Here is a 27,379-nt window from a genome sequence, read left to right on the forward strand (position 1 = left end):
TGAAATCTGTGGACCCCTTCTCAGAATATTTCTGAATGCATAAAATAAAATATGTAGGATTACAAAGGAAACCAATTAGATTGAAATATCATTGTCAAAACATACGAACATTTTTAAAATTCAAAGACCCCAGGTTAAGAACCCTTCATGCTAGGACTGAAGGGGTTATTCTTTCAAAGATGTTTTGATAGGTGATTAGGTAGTAATTTTGTCATGAGGAGCCTGGGAGCAGGTTGTTTCATGTGTTATTTTATTAGTATCAGATTCTACTTGAATAATTAATTAAATGCTGCTATCGTTGTCAATCCTCCTTTAAAGATCTTTCCTGCTTCATTGTAGCATGAAGGTGACCCTGGCTTCTCAAAGAATATGTCAGTAGAGCACAAGTTTTTGCAGGGTCTAACAAGCAGTAAAACCTTTGAGTATGACTCCAAGGAACTGTGGTCAGTTTCTTGGTCCACGGCCAACTTGAAGTGATCCCAACACCGAATCCCTGCACGGTAGTAAAGAGGTCACTCATCAATTCTAGCCATATGATGGTTCTGTTCTTTTTCATTCCTTAACAAATGCACATTTTCATCTGCAAGGATTCAGATACAACACCCCACCCCCTCCCCATTTTTCTAACATGAGAGAATGAGAAATATTTCTCATTCTCCTTTGCTGCTTTAATCTTTTATCCCCTGGGAAGCAAGATAACCAAGTCTGTTAGAGCAGTATGTTAAATAAGAGTCAATTACAACAATTTTTTAGAGCCTCAGGAGTAAAATGTATGACTTTGGTACCGGAATTTTATGATACCTATTTTACATGGCCAGGCACTTTATTTACTGACTTCTCACTTTGTAGCTGTTGGTTGCTGGAAGCTTGACCCTTCAATGAGTGTAATGAATGGTATTATACTGATGTATTTTATTTCATAAAATAGATGTTTTTGAATATTTGCATGTAAATTTCATTTAAAAAATAAAGCAAATCCTATTTTAAACATATTAGAGAAACTCATAAGGGATCTCTGGGGATTTTTCATTTTTATTTTTTTGGAGAGAATAATCAACATGATTTGTCTGGTTTCTGAGTCCAGATTTTTATAAATCAAGGATTTTTTTAGGGAACAGGCCACAGCTGCATTGACATTTCCCAAAGGACTTAACCATTAGTTAATTAACTTAGCAGTGTTATTACAGTTATTATCATTAACTTCTAGGACTACTGAAAATGATTATCCAAGGAAAATATTTAAAATTCAGCAAAAGATATTTTCCTTTTGAAGAAAAGCAGAATTTAATTCTACCTGTCTTTATTATAGTTTCTGATTGTTGAAAAACTATACCTGCATTTTTTTTTAAACTAGAAGTCTTGTATGGGATCTACATCCTTTTTGTCATTAGGAATGAGTATGATAGTACAGTGCATGGGACCTTAAGTAACTTTATTGTAGAGATCTCTGTGATTTTGAATAATTCAGGTAAATCACATTTGTCTTCTTTAGACTTTATGCACATAATAAGTTTTCCATTTCATAACTGTGCTCTAGAGGAGTGGTCTCCAGACTTCTGATTGTATAGCCTTATTAGAAAAATATTTTTGAGCACGTATCCCCAATATATGTATATTTATTTATACAAAATAATGCTAAGATTAACCATATATAACTCTAACTCTAATAACCCTAATCCTAATAATTTAAAAAAAATCTATCTAATCTATACATATATACACATACTTTAGACAGATAGACAAATAGCATAGAATACTGGATAGAGAGACAGCCTTAGAGATAGGATGGCCTGTGTTCAGATCCTGAATCTGATACATATTGGACGTGTCGTGTGCTGAATCTCTCTCATTGCTATGCAATGCTTCTTAAACTATGGGTTGCGACCCCATATGAGGTTGTGAAAAATTTGGCAACAGTAAAAGGTTTCTGAATGCGCAATGACCAAAAATTAATTAAAAATCAAATGCATAATGCATCTGAGGTGTTTCTGGCACTGCTTGCCTGTGTTGCATCCGGCATCTTCACTGCAGTCTCGGTTCTGAACACACAGCATGTGCACTTTGCACTGTGCATGTCCTCAGGGCCACTCAGCACCAGCTAACAGCTGCCAAAATGCAAAAGGGGGTCCGAGTGGAAAAAGTTTAAGAAGCCCTGCACAGAGAACTCTCTAAGGCTGTATGCCCCAACCTATACTGGTAGAGATAGTTTGAGGAGTTCCCTATGCCAGTGAAATCACAGGTCTATTTCCTATCCCCCTTCTATAAGTTATACGCATATTCTGCCATACTATTAATTATGCACATCATAAAATGAAAAACTAAAAATAGAATGAGATAAAGATGAAAAAAATTTGATTCTAAGAATCAAATTGGGAGTCATTGGCATTTATTCAATAGAGGAGTGACATCAACAGATTTGTGTTTGTGTTTTCCTTGGCAGCTGTGTGCAGAGTGGGCTTCAGGAGGTAGGGAATTGAGACAGGAAGACCACTTGGGAGATAAGTGCAGTAGGTAAGGTGACAAGTGGTAAGGGCCTGAATTGGAGTGGGAGCTGTGTGAGTAGAAAAAGGGATAGATGTGGGAATTGCGAACCATCAGGATTTGGCCAGGGATTAAATAGGTGGATGTGGGGTGAAGAGAGACAAGGAGTCAGAGATGAGCTTGAACTTACCGAAACCCAGGTCCCTAGAAGGATGTTGGAGGCCTTGACGATGATGGCAAGTTTGGAAGATGAACAGGTTTGTGGAGAAAGATAATGGCACATCCCGTGTGAATCACTCCGTCCTAACCAAAACAAAAAAGCAAGGAAGGAGAGGAGGGTTGTCTTATTCACTGGACATTGCCACCAAACAGCAGTTGTCAGCTGGAGACTCACACTCATCTCAGAAGGAAAGTGCTTGTGAGCTCTCACAGGAAAGGAAATTGGGGAGAAGGTACTTATAGGGGCATAACTGTTGTTGTAAGTTGTGTTGGAGGCAAGCTCCACAAATGTCTATCAAAGAAAGAATGGAATGCAAGTTGGCTTCCTACCTTCAGATGTTTGATCACATATGCCTTGGGGTCAGGCAATGGTCCCTCCATAGGATAAGACCATGACCTTCACTTTGGAGACTACTAGTCAAGAAGATGTGAGTTGACAAAAGTCTGGAAGGAGTGTTACTACAGTAGTTTAGCTCAACTTAGACAATTGAGGTTGGTTTGTTTGTTATCTATATAAATTTATTTTTTTAATCCTATTTTAAACATGTTATCATCCCTGTTGGTGTTTATATAGCATTTTGTGGTTACAAACTGCGTGACATTCATTATCTCTTCATCAGCCCTGTGTTCAGACTATGTATCTTGGTGTTCAAGGACTTTCACAATCTGATGCTTCAGCCTAACTGAGCTGTTCACTCTCCATGGTGCTTGTCCCGTAATTTCATTCACACTGTTCAGAATAGCCTCCCGCCCCACACCACCATCCCCCATCTTTGTCTGTTGACATCCTAGTCCTCTTTTAATGTTCTACTTTAGTGCTACCACCTCTCCTATGAAGCTTTTCCTGAATCCTGTGGTTCATAATGATCTTTCCCTCTTAGAGCACACATAACACTGTAGTTTCTTACATACTTATCATATATTTTTGTATTGAAATTACTTGAGTATCTCAGTATTTGAACTAGGAATCCAAACCCCTCTGGCAAATTTGATTTGAGTGAGGTATGTGGGCTAGCAACGTTGCTGCACATGGTCCAACCACAATTGTAGGTGGACTGGGAAAGGGGCTGGCCCATTTCCCAAAGAATTTAACCCTTACGCCTCTAAGAATTTGGGAGGAAAGGCCAGTACCAGGAGAAGGATATCATAGGAAAATCTTGGTGGTGTAAGCCACTGAACAGTGGCATGAGCCAATAGGAAAACCATGAGGCACCCTGGAAGTGGTCAGCATAGAAAGGGAGCACCTTCCTCACCCCCTGTGCTGGTGACCTAAGCTAAAGCTCCAATCCCCTAAGCCCAATATTATGTCTCCGCATACAAGACTTCTGCTACCACCACCACTACTACCACTGCCACCATCAAGGGACTGTGTCTTAGTTAATCCTTGCATTTCCTTTAGTGCCAAGCGCATTATTCTGCACACAGTATACACATAATAAATGTTACTTGAAGTTAAAATTATTGAAAGTAGAAAGTTGTAAGTATTATTATCTTTATTTACAAAAGAGGAAACTGAGGCTGAGATATTAAGTGATTTGCTCAGGGCCACTCACATGGAGAAGCTGAAACTTAAATGCAGGTCTTCTGGTTCTAAATCCAGGAATGTTTCTACTTTACTGTCTTTCCAGCATCTTTGTCTACATGCAGCATGAATAATTGAGACAATTATTCAAGTTCTAATTCAGCCTCCCTCCTCTCCCCATTGCTTTGGCCATGCTTATTGAGTTGTTTCAAAGGATTTTTGTGAAACTTAAATTATCTGGATAATTGCCTCCATTATCTACTTGATTATGTACATATTATTCAGTGATTCCAATTGCACAGTGGAGAAATAAAGAATAGGCTTACCTGGTCTGGAAGAAACAAAAAGATATTTATGTTCCTCTTCTCACTTAAAACTAGATTATGCATAGAATGTAGAATCATGCAAAGGATATACAGTTAGAAGTTGTCTAGGTCAGTAACCGGGAGAGTACAAAAATCCCTTCTTCAACATTCCTGTCAGGTTGGCCTTCAGACTCTGACTATCCCCAGTGATGGAGTTCTTGACTACCCACAACATTGGAGAAGTATGTCTAAAATCCTTGGTAATTTTTCATTCACTGAAAATTCATTGCTTTCCTCTTTGGTTTCAAATTATTACATAATTACTTTCTAAAGCTATTCTTTAAAGCAAAAACATAAAAAAAATGGTAGACGAGATATTTTTTAATGTAGAATTGTTCACCTCCATGTTGGTTTTGAATTTGGACATACTTATCATAGAAAATACTTGCCCACATATAGGTAAGAAAGAAGCCAGGTAGCACCTTCTTTGTAATGTTTATATATAAACATGTATGTATGTATATACATATATATACACATGTATATGTGTATACACACATATATGTATATATAGCTACTGAGGATTTTGGTTTCACATTGAATCAGTTTGGAAATAAAAAAAGGCATTTTTATCTTTATTTTTCACTATGGTTGGTAATATACTGGTGGTCTATTCATACCACCATGCTCCTCTCCATTATTCTTTGGGCAACCCTCACCTTAAATTCCTTTTTTTTTGTTTTTGTTTTGGTTTTTTTTTTGTTTTGGTTTTTTGGTGAGGCATTCAGGGTTATGTGACTTGTCCAGGGTCACATAGCTAGTTAAATTCTTCATAGGATTTGGTATTCCATTCTTCACAGCCATTCCATATCACTGGAAGAACATGATATTTTAAAAATGAGGCTTTTGTTTTAAGAAGTGTGGGCTCATTAAAAATAATCAATCAATCCAAAAGCATTTATTAGATGCTTATCCTGTACCAGACCAAAAAAAAAAAAAAGGTTTACCCAGGACAATCTAGCCTATTCCTCTCTTCTTGTTCAACTTGGGGCCTAGCTCATTGTTTCTTCAGAGTGTCTTTTATAATTATTTATAATGATGGACTACCTCTATGGGTTGCTTATCCAGCTGTATTATAGTATGGACACTAGGCATGAATTGCACAAGAAAATTGATTACCAGGAGGAAAAAAAAAAAAGATGGCTTGGTTACATAGCAAGAGTAAGAAATAAACAATAGATAGTTCTCAGGTGCATTAGTAGCCACATGATGCTGATTTTTTATGTGGTTTCCTTTTGGGAATAAGTTGGACTAGATGTTGACTAGTTGGAGGTCCCCTCCAACTCTAAAATTCTGTAGTGCTATTTGTAAAGGAAAGCACTCTGCGCTTTGTGTTGGACCTTCTTCTCTCAAAATGCAGCCAAACTGGCTTTCTGCATTTCTCACTCATGACACCATCTCTTGTTTACATGCCTTTGCACTGTCTGACTTCCATACATTCCCTCTTTTCTTCTACTTCAGTCCATAGAGTACCTCTTTTCTTAGAATACAGACTTGAGCACCATCTTCTCCATGAAATCTTTTCTAATCTTTTCTGCTCATCCTCATAACTGCTTATGCCTTCTCAAACTACTTGTATTTTACTGCTTTGCATGTTTGTAGATCTGTATGTGTATATTATAAATATATAGCTTTATATGTACTTTATGTATATACTTTATATGTACTTATTGTCTCCCTTGTTCAAATAGAAGATCATTGCAGGTTGGGATTTTTCATTCTTTGTACATGTATCTCCAATGGCTAGGACGGTATCAGGCACAAATTAGCTGTTTTAATAAATACTTGTTGGTTGATTGATGGATCAAGAGATTAAACGTAGAGGAAGACACAATTAAGTGTCACACAGATTGGACAAGGCTGGATGGGTTGTAATCTGTCTCCTTGGAAGGACTTGGAAGGACACATCAATGAGATCACAAAACCATTGAAATTAAAAAACATTTTTTTTCCTAGAGATGCTAGTGTGGGTCTTTCCACATATGTTCAATGATTAATGTATGCAGTACAGTGCGTATAAAGCTTGCCTCGAGGTTAAGGACTGGATTTGGGGGCCTGTCTTTAACATGCATTGGTTGTGTGAGCCTGAGCAAGTTACTTATGTTCCTAGTGCCACAGATGTCTTTTCCTAAGATTAAGTTGCAGAAATGGTGTTGGCCTACAATAGTACAGGGAGTTCTTCCTGGGAATTCTCTAAACCAATGAAATCATCATTCTTCAGAGGAATCACTAAAATGCCATTATGTTAACTTATCAGGGTACGTTGTGAACTTTCATTTTTATTTTTGACTGACACATACTCCAATACTCAACACTCAAACTGATCTGTGATTCCATCAGTGTGGATTTTTCCCCCAGCAATGCAGACTACTGCCCTCTTAAATGATCCTCCTTTGAGTTCACTGCAGAGGTTCTTCCATTGAGGTTTGGCCCAACATGGTGAGAGCCTTTCATATCTTGTCCCGACATCACAAAAGTACCAACGAGACACCGAGGCTGGAGATTATAATTTTTTTTTAACCATAATAATTTTTTACCAAAACCTGAGGGAGTCAGTTCTCTCAAAGCAAATTATTAATAAGCATATTTTTATTTATATATCTGAAGAAGATGAAACAGACAAAGGAAAGGAAGAAAAATACTATTGGTCAGGTGACACTTTGGGCAACTTCAAAAGAAATAATTTTAACAAAAGGAGTGGTATGTATTCTTTATGCCTTCTCCAATAGACAATTCACCTTCCTGATCTTACCCTAAGTCATAGCACAAAACAATTAACAGGTTACATTTTGCAGAATGATCACTCTTTCTGTTTACTTCACAGAAGGATGCCAAAAATCTATTAAGCCAGGCTGTATTTATATGATAACAAAATGGCTGATTGATTCAATTAAAAAAAAAATAAACAAAAAGCCATTCAGAATGAGTGTCTGGCATCTGTTTTGTGTAGCTCCTTTCTACCAAGTCTTGTAGGTTCAAAATCTTAGTTAGCATGCCTACAGTTGAACAGGTCCTGGGAACCTAACTCTCAGACAAGTCACATGAAATAGAGCTGTAAATTCCAAATAAAAGTGAACGCAATTCAACCCAATAAACATTTATTGAGGGCTCCCGATGTATTTATAGAGTGCCAAGACTACTGTAACATCCACTTGTAAAAATCTTCAGAGAAAGTTTTAATTATTTTGTTGTAGTGGAATTCTATTAACATGTTGCTAGATGTCATGTTTCTCATCTGAAAGACCTTGAGAATGAAACTTAGCTTGACATCTAGCCTGCCTGAAGTAATTTTAATTAGCAAATGTAACCAGTCAGTTACACACCATTCCCATTCCTTCCTCCCCCACTCTACTTCTCATATCTTAGATCTTTCTGTGTTTCATTTTAGTGGGCAATTTAAGAATTTAGATGAAGTCTTGGTTAGCTCATTGGGGTGTTGTATAGAATTTGTTGTACTTTTATCAGTGATCGTGATAAAATTGTCATTTATAGAAAGCTTTGAGGTTGGAAAAGGGGCTTTACATACATTATCACGTTTGACACATACAACCACTTGTCAAATAGGGATATCATTATCCCTATTTCACAATGAGGAAATTGAAAGATGACGTGACTTGCCTGTGGTCATCCAGCTAGAAAATATTGAAGCCCAAGGCTCTAAGTTCTCTGAGCCCAGTGCTTTTCACTTTTCTGAAGTAGAAATAATTAATTAGTAGGGTAGGCCCAGCTCTCTTTACCACCCTATAATCTTGGTTAAATGGTCATCTTTCTCTAAGCCTGTTTACTTATCTGTAAAATGAGGTGGCGGTAATAAATTGTATCTAAGGTCCCTTCTGGATCTAAATCTATGATTCTACTATCTGCTGGTAGGTCTCAAAACCTTTTGCTGTCCGCTTGTCTCCTCCATCATTGCTGAAAGCCCCACTAGGGAAAAGAATGAAGCACTCCCTCCCTCCCTCCCCTGCTCTCATTCATCATCCCAACAAACATTTGTTGCTCATAATTAGCCTGTAAGAGGCTCTACTCAGGAAACAAAAATGATAATCAGGAAATTACTTTGTTGATCAGTTATCTCAAGGATAATCTGACTTTCCCTATCTGAACCAATAATAGATTTTTAGAAACTAATTTTTTTTCAAAAATCCCTTTTAATTATGTCTGATTCTGCCTCTTCATCTCTCCAGTGAGTTGCCAACTCTTATCATTTTACCTCTACAGCTGTTTTGGCATCCGTCCCCTTCTCTCTACTCATAGTTCAAGGCCTCGTCACTTGTCACCTGGACCTCTCACTGTAATCGACTCCAACTCATCTCCCTATCTAGACTCTCTTTCTCTATTTCTTCAATACAACTATAAATTTCTTCCTAAAGCACAAATCAGACCATGTCACTCCCTGACTTAAAAATCTTCAGGGGCTCCCCACTCCCTCAACAAACTTTCATTAAGTGCTTACCATGTGCCAGGCACTGTGCTAAATACTGGTAATACAAAGAAAGGCAAAAACAACCCCTGCCTTCACAGAGCTCACATTTTAATGGGAGACAACCTGTAAATAATACTTCAGAGGTAAGCTCAGTTATTTCAGGAGAAATAACTTCCTAGAAAAGGTTAGATTTGAGCTAAATCTTGAAATACAAACCCTCATGCCATTTAAGGCTCCTCACAATCTGACTGCAGCCTTCCTTTCTAGTCTAATTTAACCTACACCTCTTCGTATACTCTAGCCAAAACTTATCTATTAGCCCTTCCTTAAACTCAGTACACCATCTCCTATTACCAGTGCCTCACATTTGGTATGTGCTCTTCCCTTGGAATTCTTGTCTTCCTTCAAAGACTCAATTCAGATGATGGATGGGAAGTTCAGGAGGACTTAACATTTCTAGTATGAGGGCTTTCTGAGCCCTTTTCAGGACTATTCATCCATCTTTGGTGTTTACCTTTCACCTGACTCTCACCTGTAGCTCCAAGAAGCTGTAGCATGTGTAGCAACCATACCCCAGTAAAACTGTCTTGGCAGATGGGCTAAACCAGGTTGAGGGTGACCAACAGAAATCAAACCTGTTGGTGAGTTAGGGGAATGTCTACCCCAAGCATTTGGGTAGGTGAGAACAATTTGTTCCAACAGCCATCAAAGTGGCAGAAGCAGGCACTGTGGAGTGCTTAGAACTTGGTTAGACATGGAAGACATCAAGGTCATCCACTGCATCTTGGGTCACTGCCAGTCATCTTGACTTTTGTCCTGCCACTGAACTGCAATGACTCTGAAAAAGAGAGTGAGGCTGACAACTTGGCACAATGCTGCCTCACCTAAATCCAATTCAGGCACAAGGTCCAGACACCGCCCATGATGTCATTGGTCCTCTTCAAAAGCAAAGGATGAACAACAACAATCAGATGCTACCTCTTCTAAGAATTCTTTCTTGGGCCTTGATAATCTATTGTTCTTATCATACTCTTAACTTATTTTGTTGTTTGCCTTGTCTCCTCACCTAGAGTACAAGCTTCTTGGAGGCTAGGACTTGATTTAGATTCCCTCCATGGCACCCAGCAAAATATTAAGCTAGAACTTATTTTCCCAATCCCAGTCTCGCCAACTCCTTCCTGCCCCAGGTAATACGTGCCTTTGAAAGCTATGCCTCTATATAGAATGGGAATCTGCATCCAGGAGAAGAACAGAACAGAGCCGTAGAAGGCTCATAGAAGAAAAGGAAGTATTTAGGTAGAGTGGATAGTAACAATTCTCATATCCCATCAGGTTAGCACCTACTGTGCCTATGCATTAGGGCTTAAGTGGCACCACAATTAGAAAAAAAATAATAAATTACTGAGTTTCAAGTGTCTAGGTAGGTAAAGAGGTCAAGAAGACCTGAGTTCAATTCCTATCTTTGACATTTGCTAGCTTTGTGACCTTGGAAGTCATTTAACCTCCTCCTGGCTCTGGAAACTCCCTGAAACTTATCTTCTAGATAACCAACAGCTGTACTGTTTTGGTGGCATGAGTTCCCAAATCCAGAATTCCTGATGCTGACAAAATCATAGATCGCATCCTTCATGTATTTGTAGCAAATTCTTAATTTTGTGCCTTCAGGTATCATTCATTTTTATTTATGCAAAGTCATACTCACAGAATCAATCCTGTAAGTTTAGGTATAGAGCCAGAAGGCACCTTAGAAGTAATCTAGTTGAGCCCTTTATTTTACAAGGAGGAAACTGAGGCTCAGAGAGGGTGTATGACTTGTTCTGTTCACAAGATTTAGTAAATGGCAGAGTCAGGACTCAAACCCAGATTCTCTAATTTCCAGTCCAGTGCTCTTCATACTACACCATACTCCCTCTTGGAAACCCATAATGAACAAAACCAGTTTGAGCTCTGCTTAGTAATAACCATCTGATCACTTGCCTCTTACCATACTGGTCAAGAAGTAACTGTTCGATGGACCTAGCTGGGATTACCAGCATGATTTGCAGTCGCAAAATGATATACCTTATATTTATGTTTATGCCCTTGTTGTCTGGAGCTAATCACAAGTCACTCAGATGCTCGGGTGGGAGGAGAATGGGAACATTCTTGCTATAGCATTTCAAGTGCTTCAATGCAATGATTCTTTCTTTATCTTGATTTCTAAAATCTTTTTTAACGTAAGGGACCTCAGGCCTAAAACTTCTGTTCTTTCTCTGCTCCTTGTGGACACAGACATTTCCTGCTTCTACCAGCTGTGCTGGTCTACACTTATCTTTTTTTCTTAACTTACCAACAAGAAAATCCCTGTTCAGGAAAAAGAAGTGAGCCACGGTACTAAGACTAGGCAGTGTGGCCTCGATTCCCCACCCGAAACATATCAATAACCTACCTGTTCTTTGTGCTACTATTGGGGCAGATATATAGAGTGTCAGGAAGTCGCTTATCCTGCACCTCTTCCCAAGCCGCTTAAGAGAAATAATTGCCCTCTTTTACGTAAGGCCAACATGTTCTCTAGTGACATGTTTATTTGAGGTCATATCATGACCATTGTGAACGTGTTCCTAGGATTTATCATTCAAAGAAAAACTAGTGGAAACATCATCTCATCCTACTGTAAATATTTGTGAATTGAATCTAGTTCTGTGCCCGATGCATCGGTAATATTTCATTAAGAAAATGCATCATGTTTATCCTTGGATTATTTCTAGAAAAAAAAAAGTCTTGCATTTGTATCCCCAGAGCCTGCTACTCAGGTGATTTATATATATTTGTTGAATCAGTAAGTATTTATCAAGCACCTACTATGTGAAAAGCTTTGTGCTAGGCACTGAAGGTACAAATACAAAAATAAATAAATAAATAAATGAAATGAAATGAAACGACTTCTACTCCAAAGAATCTAGAATGTATTCCAATGGGAGAGACAACAAATATTTACGTATGTACAGCAAATATATGTGTAAGATTTGACAACTGATTGGATAGTTATATGGAATAAGGAAGAATGAGGAGGCCTGAGAGACTGGAAGGATGTTAATAACAGAGAAATTTGGAAAAGGAGATGGTCTGGGCAGAAAGATAATGAGTTCAGTTTTAGGCATGTTGAATACAAGATGTCTCTGGGACATTTAGTATGAATTGTCTGACAGGCAGTTGGTTATGCTCAGAAGGGGACTGGGCTTGGTTTTTTAGATCTGAGATTTACCTACATAGAAATGATAGTTAAGCCAATGGAAGTTGATGAGGTTACTGAGAGAGAGAATGTGGAGAAGAGAGAAGACCCACATCCAAAACTTTTCCGTAGTGGTAGAATCTACCAAATATGATAATGTTACGAAGGTACAACCTTCAAGAACCCAGGTTCCCCACCATGCCATAATGAGGCATCATCAGATTGGTTTATTTTATATGTGAAATATACTGTGGAGCTAGAATCAACAAAACTTTGCATATGACTGGATGTGGGGGAGAGAGAGGAGTTAAGGATGATTCAAGGTCAATGAACCTGGGTGACTGAAAGGATGGACATGCCCTCAACAGACATAGAAAAGTTAGGGGTGAGGGAAACCTGTTTGAGATATTACTAGACATTTAGTTGGGAGCAGCTAGTAATGCAAGATAGAGTTCAAGAAAAACAACTGGGGCTGAATATATAGATCTGGAAGTTGTCTGTATAAAGGTACTCATTGAACCCATGAAAGCTTATAAGATTGCCCAGAGAGACTGTGTGTGTAGGAAAAAAAAAAGAGAGAGAGAGAGAGATGAGGGCCTAGAATAGAGCCCTATTGAATACACACATATGGGGCTTGAGGTTTGGATAATAATCTTGCAAAGGAGTTTGGAGGAGCTGCCAAAGAGATAGAAGGAAAATCAGGAGAGAGCAGTGTCATGAAAATCCAGGGAGGAGAGAATGTCTACAATGAGAGGAGAGTCAACTATAAAATACTGCACATTCCAATATTCAGCAGATACTCACCTAAATATCTGGTGTGAATAACTCCCAAAGCCTCCACATGGTCTGTGTTTCCAAATGTCAACATTCCCAGAAAAGTGTTACGGCTAGAAAATAGTTTAATCACATTCACTTCCAGCAGCCATAAGGTATAGAGGCATGACCAACCAAGCAGAACTTAATCTCTTTTTCAAGGCAAGAATATAGTTGTCAGAGAGACCGTGAGAGACACAATATCTAGGTTGTTAATCAAGTGAGACCTTCGTGTACCCTATTACTAAAATGGGGAGCAGATGAGCAGAAGAACCGCCTTGAATGTAAAAAAACATAGAAAATGCAAGAAATGCTTTGCAAAGCATTAAAGGAATAGGAGAATGCTGCTGCTTTCAAACTCCAATGTCTTTCACAGATGGATGCTATTTGTAATAATAGCAGAGCTAAAGGGTATCTTTTTTTCTCCTCGGAGTATAGAAGCATTATGTAAATGATGCCAGGAAAAAGTATTTCCCCTCAAGGGTTTGAAATTCTTTTATCCAAATTTAATTACTGCACCCACTGAATCTATTCTACAGGAATCAAGGGAATAGTTGCCCTCTGAATGTGGCAAAATATTGAAAATTCATTTCATTAAAAGCAACAGCATTAAAATATATATTCTGCCATCTTAGCCATATTTATTTCATATTATAAATAGGTCTCAAGACAGACCTGTAAGCCATTCCGTGTAATATCAAAATGTTAATGACAGCACATTGTATATGCCTCTTGAGAACTTCCATTGAGAAAATCATTGTACCAGAAAAAGAGATAATTAACAATTTATGTAACTCCCAGAGGACAAGATTTAGAGCTTGTTTTTCTAGCAAGTCTGATGGCAATTTATATAAACTGGTCAGTAACAATGACCGTAAGTTTGTTTTTTGTGTTTTGTTTTCAGCCACCAAAATTATACTATATTAGCCAGAATGTTGAAAGTGCCATGGCTTGAACATGCCATATCAACAGGAAATATCTACCCCAACCACAGACTGTTGTAGAGTGTTTAGTGCCATGAGGGTCTTTCCTAGTATAATGAGTTTCATTCCACCAGTGAATAGTTATTGAGTGTGTACTACATATGAGGCACTGTGCTTAGTACTATGGGGATACATAATTATAAAATATTGGTCTTCATGGAGTTAATAGTGTGGTGCAGGAGATTAGACACAGAAATTAGTAATAAGAGTCCAAGTCAATAAAATGTTTATTAAGTGTGCCTACTATGTGCCAGACGCTATGCTAAGTGCTGGAGACACAAAGAAAGGTAGAGGATAGTCCTTGCCCTCCAGAAGCTCCCAATCTAATGGGAGAAGATAATACATGGAAAGAAACTGAAAGGGGAAAAGGAGAGAGGGCACCTGGCTTGGGGGCAGAATGAAGACCGATAGCCAAGGTGGAAAATAATTGAGAAAGTGAGAGTTTCCAAGTTGATTTCATCAAATGGAATGATGAGTTTCTAGAGATCATGAAGTCCAACAAAGTAGCCGGGTAGAAAATGATGGGGTGAATTATGATCTAAAGTATAATGTAAGAGAGGAACTAAATGCTATGTTAGTATGTAAGTATTTATAAAATTCCTCCTATGTGTCAGATTCTGTACTTGAGATACAAAGAAAGAAAAAAACAGTCTCTGCCCTCAAGGAGCTTACATTCTAATGAGTAAGGCAACCTGTAAATAAATAGGCATCTATTTATATACTGACATATACAGAGTAAATGGAAAGTAACCTTAGAAGGGCATGAGCTAGCAGCTGGGGGGCCAAGGAAAGGCCTCCTGCTGAAGGAGAGTAGAGTCTTGAAGGAAGCTAGGTAGAGGTGAGGAAGGACAGCACACTGAGAATGAAGGCCAGCCAGTACAAAAACCCACAGACAGGAAATGCAGTATAGTGTGCAACGATCAACATTTTGTCTGAATCCTGAAGTGCATGCAGGGAAAAGGAATTAAGAGATGTTCAGTCATTTCAGTCATGTCCTATTCTTTGTGACCCCATTTGGGATTTTCTGTGCAAAAATACTGGAGTGGTTTGCCATTTCCTTCTCCTTTTTTTTCAGCAGGGCAGTGGGGTTAAGTGACTTGCTTATTGACACACTAGTGTCAGGTGTCTGAGGCCAGATAGAAACTCAGGTCCTCCTGACTCCAGGGCTGATGCTCTATGCACAGTACTACCTAGCTGCTGCCTCCCCCAGCTCATTTTACAAATGAGGAAACTGAGGCAAAAAGCATTAATTTACTTATCCAGAGTCACACAGTAGTTAGTGTCCAGGGCTGAATTTGAACTTGGGTCTTCCCAACTAGAAGCCTGGTGTTCTGTCCACTATGCCAGAATTAGGAAAAGGGAGAAATTATTTCTAGTTGGGAGGAGGTAAGGGAAAATTTAATAGAGGATGTAGTTACCTAAACTAGGCTTTAAGGGACAGTAGAAATTAAACAACAGAGCTGGAGAAAAGGGCCTTCTGCACTGAGAAGTTAGCATGAGCAAAATATATGGACACAGTAAACCACGGGATTTGTTTAGGATAGTTCTGTTTGTCCAAAGAATAGATTTGACAAAAGAAGAGTTGTTAAAGATAAGAATGAAAGGGTAGGTTGGGTCTAAAATCATTGAGAACCTTAAATACCAAGTGATGGAATCTAGACTGATTTGTTAGGTAAAGGGGAATCATAAAATGTTTTTAAGCAAGGGTTTGACATCAGAACTATAGTTTGGGGGAGATTAAACTAGAAATGCTGTGTCACAGCTTAGACCTCAGTAAGAATGAAGGCAGAACCATTGAGCTAAGGAGCACTCGACCCAGTCTTGGAGAAAGAAGCAATTGTTTCTAAAAAATACCAAAATCCCCAGGTTAAGTATCCTGGAGAAAGGAGATGGAATTTTTGGACACCAGCAAGTGGAAGAGTTCCAAGACCAAGCAGAAGCCATAGTCAGGCAGTAGCAAGGGACAGAGCTGTAGTAAAAAGGTGCAAACTAAAACTTTGTCCTCTACTGGTTCTGTGACTTAGGAGTTGTCTCATTTCCTGAGACCTCCAGTCCTTTCTCCTTTGTGGGGAGCCTCAACCTTAGGCTAGCCCTATAAGTCTGGAGGATTGAATAGGATAGAAGGGAAGGAATACTTATCTGAAAAGGAAGGAAAGTTTTCTTGACTATAACCTCCAGTGTGAATTCTTTATATTTTTGTGATTTCTCTTGGATAAATTAAGGCCTGTCCTATGTTTAATATGTCGGGTTAGCCACAGTACTTAGATAAGAGCTGAGATCTCTTTAATTTTTTTATAGAGAGCTGGACACAAATGGTATTCTGATATTCTTAGGGAAGATCCCAGCTAGGTTTAAAACAAACCAAATTCTTCTGTTTCCAGGGGAAACCCTCTGCCATTGCACAAGCCAAGTAGTGATACTTGGGAAGCCATCCAGGACTGAGCTCTGTTTTTGTAAACAGCCTGGGGTTCTGGACCACAATCTTCATTTCCTTCAAGTCTCAGCTCAATACCCATCTCCTCCAAGAATCTTTTCCTTATCCTCCTAGCTAGTGCTCTCGCTCTCCAAATTACCTTGTATTTATCTGTTTATATCTTATATACCAGTAAAATGTAAGCTCATTGAGGACAGGTTCTATGTTTCACTATCTTTCTATTCCTTCATCTCCTGGCTTACGTCAAGTCTCAGCTAAAACCCACTTTCTACTAGAAGTCTTTCCTGATCTCCCTTTATGCCCATGCCTTCCCTCTGTGAATTATTTCCAATTTATCCTACCTGTATCTTGCTTGTACATAGCTGTTTGTGTGTTGTCTTTCCTACTAGACTTTGAGAGAAGGAAATGTCTTTCGCCTTTCTTTGTATCCCTGCCCCGCTGCTTAGCACAGTACCTGGCACATGGTAGATGCTTAATAAATACACATTGACTAACTGACATAGCACAGTGCCTTGGACATGGTAAAGACATCATAAATATTTGCTGAATTGAATCAAATTTGGAGGCAGAAAGGACAATTAGAAGTCTCTGTATTCAGATGAAGTAAGGGGGTTATTTCAAATCTGGAGAGTCATGGAGTTGAAAAGTTGGAAGAGACCTTTGAAATCATTTAATCCAACTTTTATTTTACCATTGATGAAAGAGGAGGCCAGAAAAGTTAAATAACTTCCCCAAGGACACACAGCTAGTTATTGGCAGAACTTGGACAAGAAACAAAGCTACCACAACAAAAACTGCAATAATATGATACTTTGCATTCATATTGAATTATTTTTTCTTTCTACTTTTAGAACACTCTCCCCATGTATCTTATTTTATTCTCATGACAACCAGTTTGGGAAGCTGAATTTTGATTAGATGGTTTGACTTTGTCCTCTGCTATTACCTCCCTGAGCAAAGGAAAGCTCATTTTTGATAAATAACAAAAATCCGGTAACATTCTGAGAGAATGCCTGATTAAATCCAGCAAAATTCACACCTTAATCAGTAATCGATGTTTTAAAGACAGAAATTCATACCAAAAGATCACAAAGTGTACATTTTAGCCATTTGTCAATATTTGTGCTCATTAATTAGTCCATATATGTCCAAGGTACTGCCAGCTATTAGCATACGCCATAGACAACATGGACATAGTCAAAATGAATTAATCATGGCCATTTCCTGTGGACTAGAGAGCAATGACACCTTGGTTTTAATCCAGTTCTCTCTTGAACTAACTGAGTGACACGAAGCAAGAGATTTTATGCCATGATTTGTATCCCATAATTGGAGCCAATAATCACAGCCATCTCCCCTCCTCCAAAGAACATATGGAAGAATTAACATAGCATAGATGAACTCTTCCGAGGTAATGCAAAGAGTGCTTCTAGGCAAATGCAAAGCAGGATTATTGTTTGCTTCACAATGTGCTGCCCCAAGCATCATGACCCTAGGACCATTGTGAATAGGTGCATTTTAGCCCTGTTGTCCTGGCCAGTTGCCAGTTCATGAAGCCATACTGCAGGAGTTCACAGTTTAAAAGGCTATAAAGAACAGCAGTAGCCAGAGTTCCAGTTTTAGCTCTGGCCCGAATAAAGTATGGACTTTGTTATTTAATCAATACTGTTATTTAATAACATCTATCACTTAGGAACCTCATTGCACTCTCAAAAGGCACTTTAAAAGTGAAACACACTGTGTAAATAATAGTTAATAATTGCTTGTTGATTGGCAGTTGATTGATAGCTTAATTTTAAGCACACCCAATGTTATCCATTGACCGTGTGATCTGCCATAGGGTTTTACAGTTAAATAACAATCTTATTTAGCTTCTGCATGTTGAATCAACCTTGCTTCATTATTAACCCAACCCCTATGCTTATTGCTCTGTCTCCCTTGTAGACTGTCTCTAGGATGTTGTGAACCGTTGGTAGATGCAAATGACAAACTTGTATCATTGTTTCTCATTGGATACCCACAGATATTTTTCTTAAAAGAGAGGAAGCTTTCATGAGAGAGGAAGGGGCAATAATTAGGGAGTGCTGGTTGTGGGAAAACAGGTACCATGATTGATTATCTCAGAGAGAATAGAATGTGGCAGGTTCTTCCACCCACCAGTTATTTGATCACAAACTCTCGGGGTCATGCCAGAGTCTTCATTGTGGAAGCTACTGTTCTAGGAGATGGCTTAATATAACAAATTGGTGGATGGGAGGTATTTCATAGAGACTAGGAAGACTATTTCTATCCAGAGATTTGCTGGTCCAATTAAGTAATCTTTAAACTGACCACGAAGAGGCATTTGGGAAAGTAGCTAAATAAAATTATAAAACCTGATACCAGAAAAAGCAATCAAATGTGACATAGAAAGAAGGATAACAGTGGAGAGGTAAGGGGGAAAAAATGGAAAGATGATTGGGAATGTCACTTGTGGCTTCAGATGCTCAAGATTAATGAGTAAGAAAAAAAAAGGAGTTGGCATTTGAATGCAGGGTGGTAAATATGATCTCATAGGCATCACCAAAACTTGCTGTCATGGCCTTAGTCTGGACCATGCAAATGGAAGGAGATGCTATATAAAACATCTGGTAGAAGGGGCAGAAAAATAACACTGTATTTCACCTGAGTGGATATCCACAGACTTGAGGGTGATAACACAGTAGAATGCATTTGAATGAAGATGAATAGAGGGAGAAATAAAATAATATAAATGTGGGAGTATCCCACAAACTTCCAAATGGAGGATGATGCTCTCCTGGTAAACACACATCATACAGTTAACACAGAGGACAAGTATAACTGCAGTAAGAAACTTTCTGGACACCTGCTATAGGCCTTGTTCTGCTGAAAGCAGAACATCTGGCAAATTCTTGCCTTATCCTTCTGACAGTTTCATCTCTGAGAAGACTGGAGTGACAAAGGAAGCTCTGAACCTAATTCTGACCAAAAAAGACAAACTAGTTGGTGAAGCAGGAGGCACAGGAAATTTAAAACAAGTGACTGTGCCATTTTAGAGTTCATGGTACCCAAGGATAAGTGACCATATATACTGTCTTGGGTTTCATGACATCCAAGAAGATGACTGTTGGAGAGTCAGATGTATCCCCTAGATATTAAGAAAGCAGATTTCAAAACATTCAGAAATAATCCAGGGGCATAAAGAAGAGATAGCTCAAGAGAAAGGAAAGGAAGGAAACAAACTTTTGTTAAGCACCTACTATGTGCTGGTCACTATGTAAAGCTCTTTATAATTATCTCATTTGATCCTCAGAACAACCCTGGGACATAAGTGCTATCATCATCCCCATTTTATAGTTGAGGAAATTGAGGCAGACACAGGTTAAGAGACTTGCTCAGGGTCATGTAGCTAGAAAGTGTCTGAGGCCAGATTTGAATTTTGGTCTTCCTGACTTTAGGCCCCACTCTATCCACTGTGTCATCTATCTGCCACATAAAGCAGAATTCTGAAAATACCATTCCGATCAGTCTTGCTAAAAGAGAAAAGGGGATTGCTTATAAAGAAACCAGTGTAGCTGAATAAGTAACTCTTTCATAAGTGCAAATTTATTTTATTTTTTATTCTTTATTTTTAAAATTATTAGGCACTTTTTAAAAATAATAACAAGGTCAAATTTACTTTTACAAGCATTGATAGTTTTCAGTAATTTCTGTGTATAATATGTCTCTAATAGCTTGTTATTTCCTCAATGTACTTTTCCATTTGCTTTATTCATTCATCTCAGTGTACGTACTTTTTTCATAAACTTATATGTGAGACTTCACTGCTGTGAATAAAAGGGGCTTTGAAGAACAATTAGATGACAGTGTGAAAGAGAATAGTCCCTTTTATTTGGTGTGTACATGGGAAGGCCCAAAAGGAAAGGCTATGGTGGCTTGCCTAAAGAAGCCAAAGAGAGTGGGAGAGAAGACAACAAAGGAAGGTTAGTAGAACAACCTAGTAAGTACGTCATGCTAAGCAGGGCCAGGCCCGACACTTCAAAACTAGGTTAGCCTAGTGCTAGGATACCTCCAAAGCAAACTTGAAGAGGCAAAGAGGAATACTACCAGAGATGTCTCCAGAGATCTTTGTATACTCTGGTCTCCAGACCATGGCAGAAAGAGGGAGTCTATGGCAGTCTATGATTCACAGGATCATAAATGTAAAAAGAGAAGGGAAGTCATTGAACACATTCTCCTTATTTTATATATGGAGGAACTCAGGCAGAGAACAATTAAGGAATTTGCCAAGAGTTACATGATTTGTCCAGGATGAGATTGAACTCAAGTTTTCTTGACCCTCATTCAAGGCTCTATCCACTATTCACAGTGCTGTTCTAAATCCTTGCTTCACACTTTGGGGCAGATGGCTTAGTTCATGTTTCATGGCATCTGCCTAAGTTTGATGGTTATGGTCACTCAGGCAATTTAGAGTCATGGCTACAGTGGGATCAGAGCTGCCCAGGGATTATGTAAGTATGGGAAAGATCCCTCTCAGGAGGGTTTCATAGAAAACCATTTCTACCCTGAGGTCATATGCTGGGAGCTAGAAAGCTAAAAGTTTCAAACCTGGAATGTTCCAAATATAGATGCTTCCAAGTGGAGACTTCTGGAGAATGTATGGGACAGAAGGAAGAGGCCACTAGGAAGAAGAAAGAACATGGCTAGGACAGGTTTTTGAACAGAAAAATCAAAGGGAAGACAGGAAAATTGAGGAGTCAGGGAGCAAATAGAGAATTCTGGAGAATCAGAAGTGGAGCCTGGTGAGAAGTGAGCATGGGTGGCTTGACCACTTCATGAAATGGTAGACCTGGGCTCTCCCAATCAGTGGAGCCAGACTGCAGAAGACGCAGGGTAAGAAGGCTGCTAGTGAGGAGGTAGAAAAGGCCAGAGTCATGAGTGCTGCTGGAAGAAAAGATGAGATAGATTCCTAGGGAGTTTTTGAGTCTCAAAGAAGTTAAGTGACTTGCCCAGGTTCCTACAGCTAGTGAATGTCTACGTTGATCCACCATAACTTGTTCTGCCATTCACCAGCTGTTAAACATTCAGGTTGCTTTTAGTCATTTGTAATGATAAATAATTATTTTTTGAAAAGACTTTTTTCTGTATTATGACAGTTTTAGTTCATATTTTCAATTTACCAATAATGTATGAGTGTGCCTTTTTTTAACATCACACCAGCACTTACATTCTCACTTTTAGTTATTTTTGCCAATTTTGTGTGTGTGAAATGATGCCTCAAATTTTTTTAAATTTATATTTCTCTGATTACTAGTGAGGTTAACAACTTTCTCAAGTGATTGTTTACTTTTATAAATTACCTGTTTGTAGATATTTGTATCAATCCCTTACCAATTTTATATGCTTTGTTTTTATCTGTTACATTTGTTACAGAAGCTTTCCCCAAACTTTTATTTTTTCATGATTGTATTATTTTTGTTGTTCAGATTTTTTTTACTCTTATGTAATCAAATCCATCTCCTGCAATTTCTTTTATTTGTTGAAAGTTTAAAATTGTATTCACAAGCTCAGATTTTAGAAGGACATTTACAAAAGGGAGAAGAACAGAGCTGTAATTAATGACACATACAAAAGAATAGCAGATGACCATAAAAATACAGTCAAGAAGGCTAAAGCCTAGAGTGAACTAAGGCTTACAAAAATGTCCAAGACAACAAAAACAGCTTTTTAAGCTATGTTAAAGCAAAAAAAAAAAAAAAGAAAGAAAGAAAGAAAAAGAATAGTTAGACCTACTGCTTAGGGGAAATAGTCTTTATGCCTCCTATTCAGAGTGCCACACTTCCAGAATGACATTATCTTGTTGAGAGTTCAGCCTGTCTCCCATTTGTGTGTATCTCTAGTACATAGTAAGTTCTTGATAAATTTTGTGGATTGATGATAGATCACAGAGAACTGTTTATCTCACTTAATAAATGTTTGGGGTTTTTTTAATGAATGAATAAATCTCTCTTCATCAGTTAAAAGGATGATTTCAAACCTGAAAGTTAAAATAAAGCATATAATGAGGGAATCAGGGCCCAAGATAGGTAAGGAGATAGGAAGAAGGCACCTAACATAAGTTCAAGTCTCCAGGCCGAGATGAATTGCATCCCAGTCTGGTGTGCCAGAAAAATTTTCAAATGTTATCTCAGAGCTGCTGGTGGTCACCTTTAAGAAATCATAGATATTGAGAAAAATGCAAGAAGAATGAAATAAATAATAATAATGATAATTCACCTTCATTTTAAGGCTTACACAGCATAATACATATTAACCCCATGGAGACAATAATGCAAATATTGTCTCCATTTTACAGACAAAGGAACTGATTCTCAGAGAGAGTGGTTCACCCATGGTCACACACTTAGTAAATTATCAAACACAGAACTAACTTACAGTTCTGGGCTTCTACAAAACCATGCTGTTTCTGGAAATTGGCAGATGTCCTAATTTTCAATGAACAAGAAAAGAACATTAGGCAGAAAAGGCATGGGGTCGGCACTCACTATGGGTCTTCACAGTGCTTTGTTTCTTTATTATTTTTTGCATTCATTAATTTTTTACATTAACTTTTTAATTCTGAGTTCCAAATTTTCTCCCTTCCTCCAATCACTCCCTTACTCATTGAAAAGGCAAGCAATATGATACCCCTTAAACATGTGAAATCATGCAAAGCATATTTCCATTTTAGCCATGTTACAAGAAAAAAAAAAGACAAAAACAATTCTTCATTCTGAACTTAAGAGTTCATCAGTTCTCTCTCTGGAGACGGATAGCATTTTTTCATCAGGAGTCCTTAAGTCTCTCACAGTTGATCATCATTATACTATTGCTGTTACTGTGTACATGCTCCCCTGGTTCTACTTGCTTCACTTTGCATAAGTTCATATAAGTCTTCCCAGATTTTTCTGAATTTTTCTCTCATCATTTCTTATAGCACAATAGCATTACATCACAATCATGTACCACAACTTATTTGGCTGCTCTCCAATTGATGGCCATCCCCTCAATTTTCAATTCTTTGCCACCACAAAAAGAGCTGCTATAAATATTTTTGCACATAGAGGTTCTTCCCCTTTTTCTTTGATTTCTTTGGGATGTATACATAGTAGTGGCATTACTGGGTCAAAGGGTATGCACAATGCTTAATTTCAATTAGACAGTCATATTCCTCTAATCATTACCAGTCCTCAAGTTTGGGAATTCAGCAAGTTTAACAATAAGCTAACAAATTCTAGACCAGTCTACTAGAGCATGCTAGAGTCATAGAAATATTTGACTTTTAATAAAAATATTTAACAAAGTTGTGCATGATTGATATTTATACATATTAAATATTGAGATGTGGCCTAAATGATAATACTATTAAAGGAGTTCATAACTGGTTCAACAGTTATACCCAGAGAATGCTAGTTAAGAATTTTGTGGCTACCTGGAGGGAGATTTCTAGGGAAGTGCTTCAAGACCCTTTCTTGTTCATCTTCTTTGAATTGCTTTGAATAAAGATGTAAAGACATGCTTAACAAATTTGCAGATTACAAATGAGATCATCTGTTAAGTGTTTTGCAAACCTTCAGGCTCTACATAAATGTCATTGGGGAAAGGGGAGGGGCAGCATGACATAGTGGTTGGAGAGACAACCTCAAAGCCAGAAGGACCTGAGTTCAAGTCATGCCTCTGACATAAACTTTGGGTGTTTTCATCTGGACCAGTCACCTAACATCTCCATTGCAGAGAAGGCGCCAACATGCATTTGGAAAAGTTGGAGTTTTCTCACCTAGGAATTCCCTATACCAATTAAATCATCAGTCAAACCCTAGACCCGATGTTTTTATTATTACGTGAAAAGATAGCTAATATTGAGTCATGATTCAGTTATTTTGGCCAACTACAGTGCTATGCTGAATCAACAAGGTAAAGTTTAACAGGGATTAAAGTCAGTGGTACATTTAGGTCTGGAAAATCAACTGAGTAAATAAAAAAGTAAAACAGAACTGCCTTGGGAGATGTTCATATGAATAAGACCTTAGTTGACCAGAGCTTCATATACGTCAACAGTGTGCTATAGCAAGTTTTTTAAAGCTTAACACAGTCTTTAGGTAGATTTCCCTATCTTCCTTCACATCTCAACTTCTACAGGAAACCTTTCCCAACCCTCTTAATTCTAGTATTTTCTCTCTTAATTATTTCCTATGTATCCTGTATATACCTTATTCATATATATTTTGTATATTTTTGCTTATTGTCTTCCCCATTAGGAGTTTCTCAAGGGCAGGGACAATCATTTGCCTGCCTTTGTATACCCATGCTTCACACAGCACTTGGCACATAGTAGGTGCTTAATAAATACTTATTGACTGACTGATTCATAGAAATGTAGTATCCACTTCTGAAGACCATGCCTTGCACATAGCAGTCACTTAATAAATGTTGATTGAATTGAATTTCATAATGTGTTTAGCTCTGAAGGCCACAATTTAAGAGGGATATTACACATCTGAAAGTGATTGCCCAGGATTGGGAAGGGTCTGGAAACTATGTCATACAAGGATTGAGTAATGAATGCTGTTTAATCTTGAAAAGAGAGAAAGTGATAACTGGCTTCAATTCTGGAAGACATGTTGTATAATAAATAGCAGAGAGATTGGATACCTGGTTCGATATTATAAGGAGGCAGGTGTTGACTTGTATAAGAGAGAACTGTCCAAGGCAGCTAGGTGGTGCAGTGAATAGAGCACTGGCCCCGGATTCAGGAGGACCTGAATTCAAATCCAGCCTCAGACATATAACACTTACTAGCTGTGTGACCCTGGGCAAGTCACTTAACCCCCATTGCCCAAAAAAAAAAGAAAAGAAAAGAAAAAATGAAGGAACTGTCCAACAATTAGGACTGTCCAAAAATGAGGAAGTTTTATGGGATTTTGAGGGACCTTTATGATGATCTACCCTCATTTCACAGAAGAAGAAACTGAGGCCCAGAAAGAGATGAATTTGCCTGTGGATTCAAACTCAAGTTTTTTGAGTTTAATTTTCATAGTCTTTCCACTAAACCAGGTAAATCAAAGCAGGAGCTGTATAAGCATCTACCAGAGATATAATAAAAGGGAGACTTCCATACTTAACCTGCCCACACACCCATGTGGTACTCTCTAGCCATCAGCATTTGCCTCTCCCAGGAACTCTATGCCCTGCACTTCACAACTTCCCTGCATTGCTGCCTCCCAAGTTCTCAGCCATTCTTCCTCCTGCTGAATTTGCCTCAGACACAGTTATGGTTAGTTTGGGCTCTATCTTTACAACCAGGAGAGGAACCTTTAAAGTCAGTAGTTAGATAATTACCGATTTTGCCAGCTTCCTTCTTTTCCTGTCCTTCTAGTTAGGAGTCAGTAGTTGTATTTGTAGAGGAGAAACTCATCCTTCCATCCATGCAGAATTCTGGCAGGGTTCCTTGGATTCAAGACCTTTACTTTACTCTATTTATCCTTCCTTTCAGCTCTTCTATAAATTCATTCATTCTGCTGCTTTCTTTCTTCTGTCGCAGTTGTTCAAGAAGACAAACTCTTGTTGAAACACTACAGTCTAAATAACTGTGAGTGAAAGTTTTTCCCACATTGTCTTGTTGATTAGCCTGCCCTTTAATCTACCAAGAAGGAGGAAGGTTGGCCTCCAGAGCCCATTCAGATTTTGGCCTTTGGTCAGGTCTGGCATCCAAGAAGCAATAATGACATCCCCTGAGAATGATTAGTCTATGGTAGATGGAGCCAAATGAACGGACTTGGAGTGGTAGACTGAGGGACAGTTCAGAAATGGATTAATTGCCTCTTTTAAACTTAAAAACAAAGTCAATGTACTTTGAATCTTGGCCACTTCCCTTTCTTTTTTCTTTTTTTTTTCTTCTAGGTTGTACAGTTCTATTTACTTTCTTATAGGAGATACTTAGGTTTGTTAAATGCTGAAAGCTTAATTGACTGACAGACTCCTACTGACATAAAGGACTTATTTGCTGTTGTCTCCATCTTCTATCTTCAAGTTGCAGAAGCAGACAAAGCTCTTATAACCCAGCCTTCATTGAAATACTTTTATGTTTTATTCATTTGAATTTCAGGCTTTTTCTTTGTGGGCCCCTAGTGGAAGCATAATTTGGGCATTATTCATTCCCATTTGGTATACTCAATGCCAGGGACAATATACTATATTACTAGCAATTTGTGAATTCTTGATAAATAATTTCTGTAATTCATTCCCAATTGCTCTGTTGGACATCACAGATGATACAATGCTCAAATGCCTTAGTTTCATTTATGTAATTCATAACTAGAAAATTAGCCTACTTGTATGCTCTTCTCCCCTTTTTTGTCAGTCTCAACAATCTAGCATAATGACATATCCTAAACTAATGCAAAAAGAAAAATATTTCAACACATAACTGTAGTTTTGTCAGGTAGGAAATTAAGAACTTGTTGGCTTGCAACCCTCATTTTAAAATAAGAATATTTCAGTCATTTTTTTTCAGTTATGTCCGATTCTCTGTGACCCCATTTGAGGTTTTCTTGGCAAAGATACTAGAGTAGTTTGCCATTTCCTTCTCCTGTTCATTTTACATATGAGGAAACTGAGACTAATGGGGTCAAGTAACTTGTCCAGGGTCACGAAGCTAATAAGTGTCTAAGGATAGATTTGAACTCGGGAAGAGGAGTCTTCCCGACTCTGGGCCCAGGTGCTCTATCCTAGCCGCATATTTAAAAAAAGAACTTTTTTTGCTGATATTATCATTTATAAATGTTTTGACCTTGAAAGGCTTATTTTAAAAATGAAGTCCCATTTCTTAAGAATGGCCAGGCAGTGAAATGTACAAATTAATAGACTTCTGGTGACCTAAGAGTTACTAT

At 38.2% G+C, this 27,379-nt stretch overlaps 1 protein-coding gene across 1 annotated transcript in view; it reads left to right on the forward strand.

Annotated features, from left to right (window-relative positions):
* The window catches only part of STXBP4 (syntaxin binding protein 4), a 223,629-nt gene that overhangs the window by 137,980 nt on the left and 58,270 nt on the right, over positions 1-27,379 (forward strand).

This window comes from Phascolarctos cinereus, unplaced genomic scaffold (assembly GCF_003287225.1).
Source record: "Phascolarctos cinereus isolate Bilbo 61053 unplaced genomic scaffold, phaCin_HiC Scaffold_5;HRSCAF=322, whole genome shotgun sequence".
NCBI lineage: Eukaryota > Metazoa > Chordata > Mammalia > Diprotodontia > Phascolarctidae > Phascolarctos > Phascolarctos cinereus.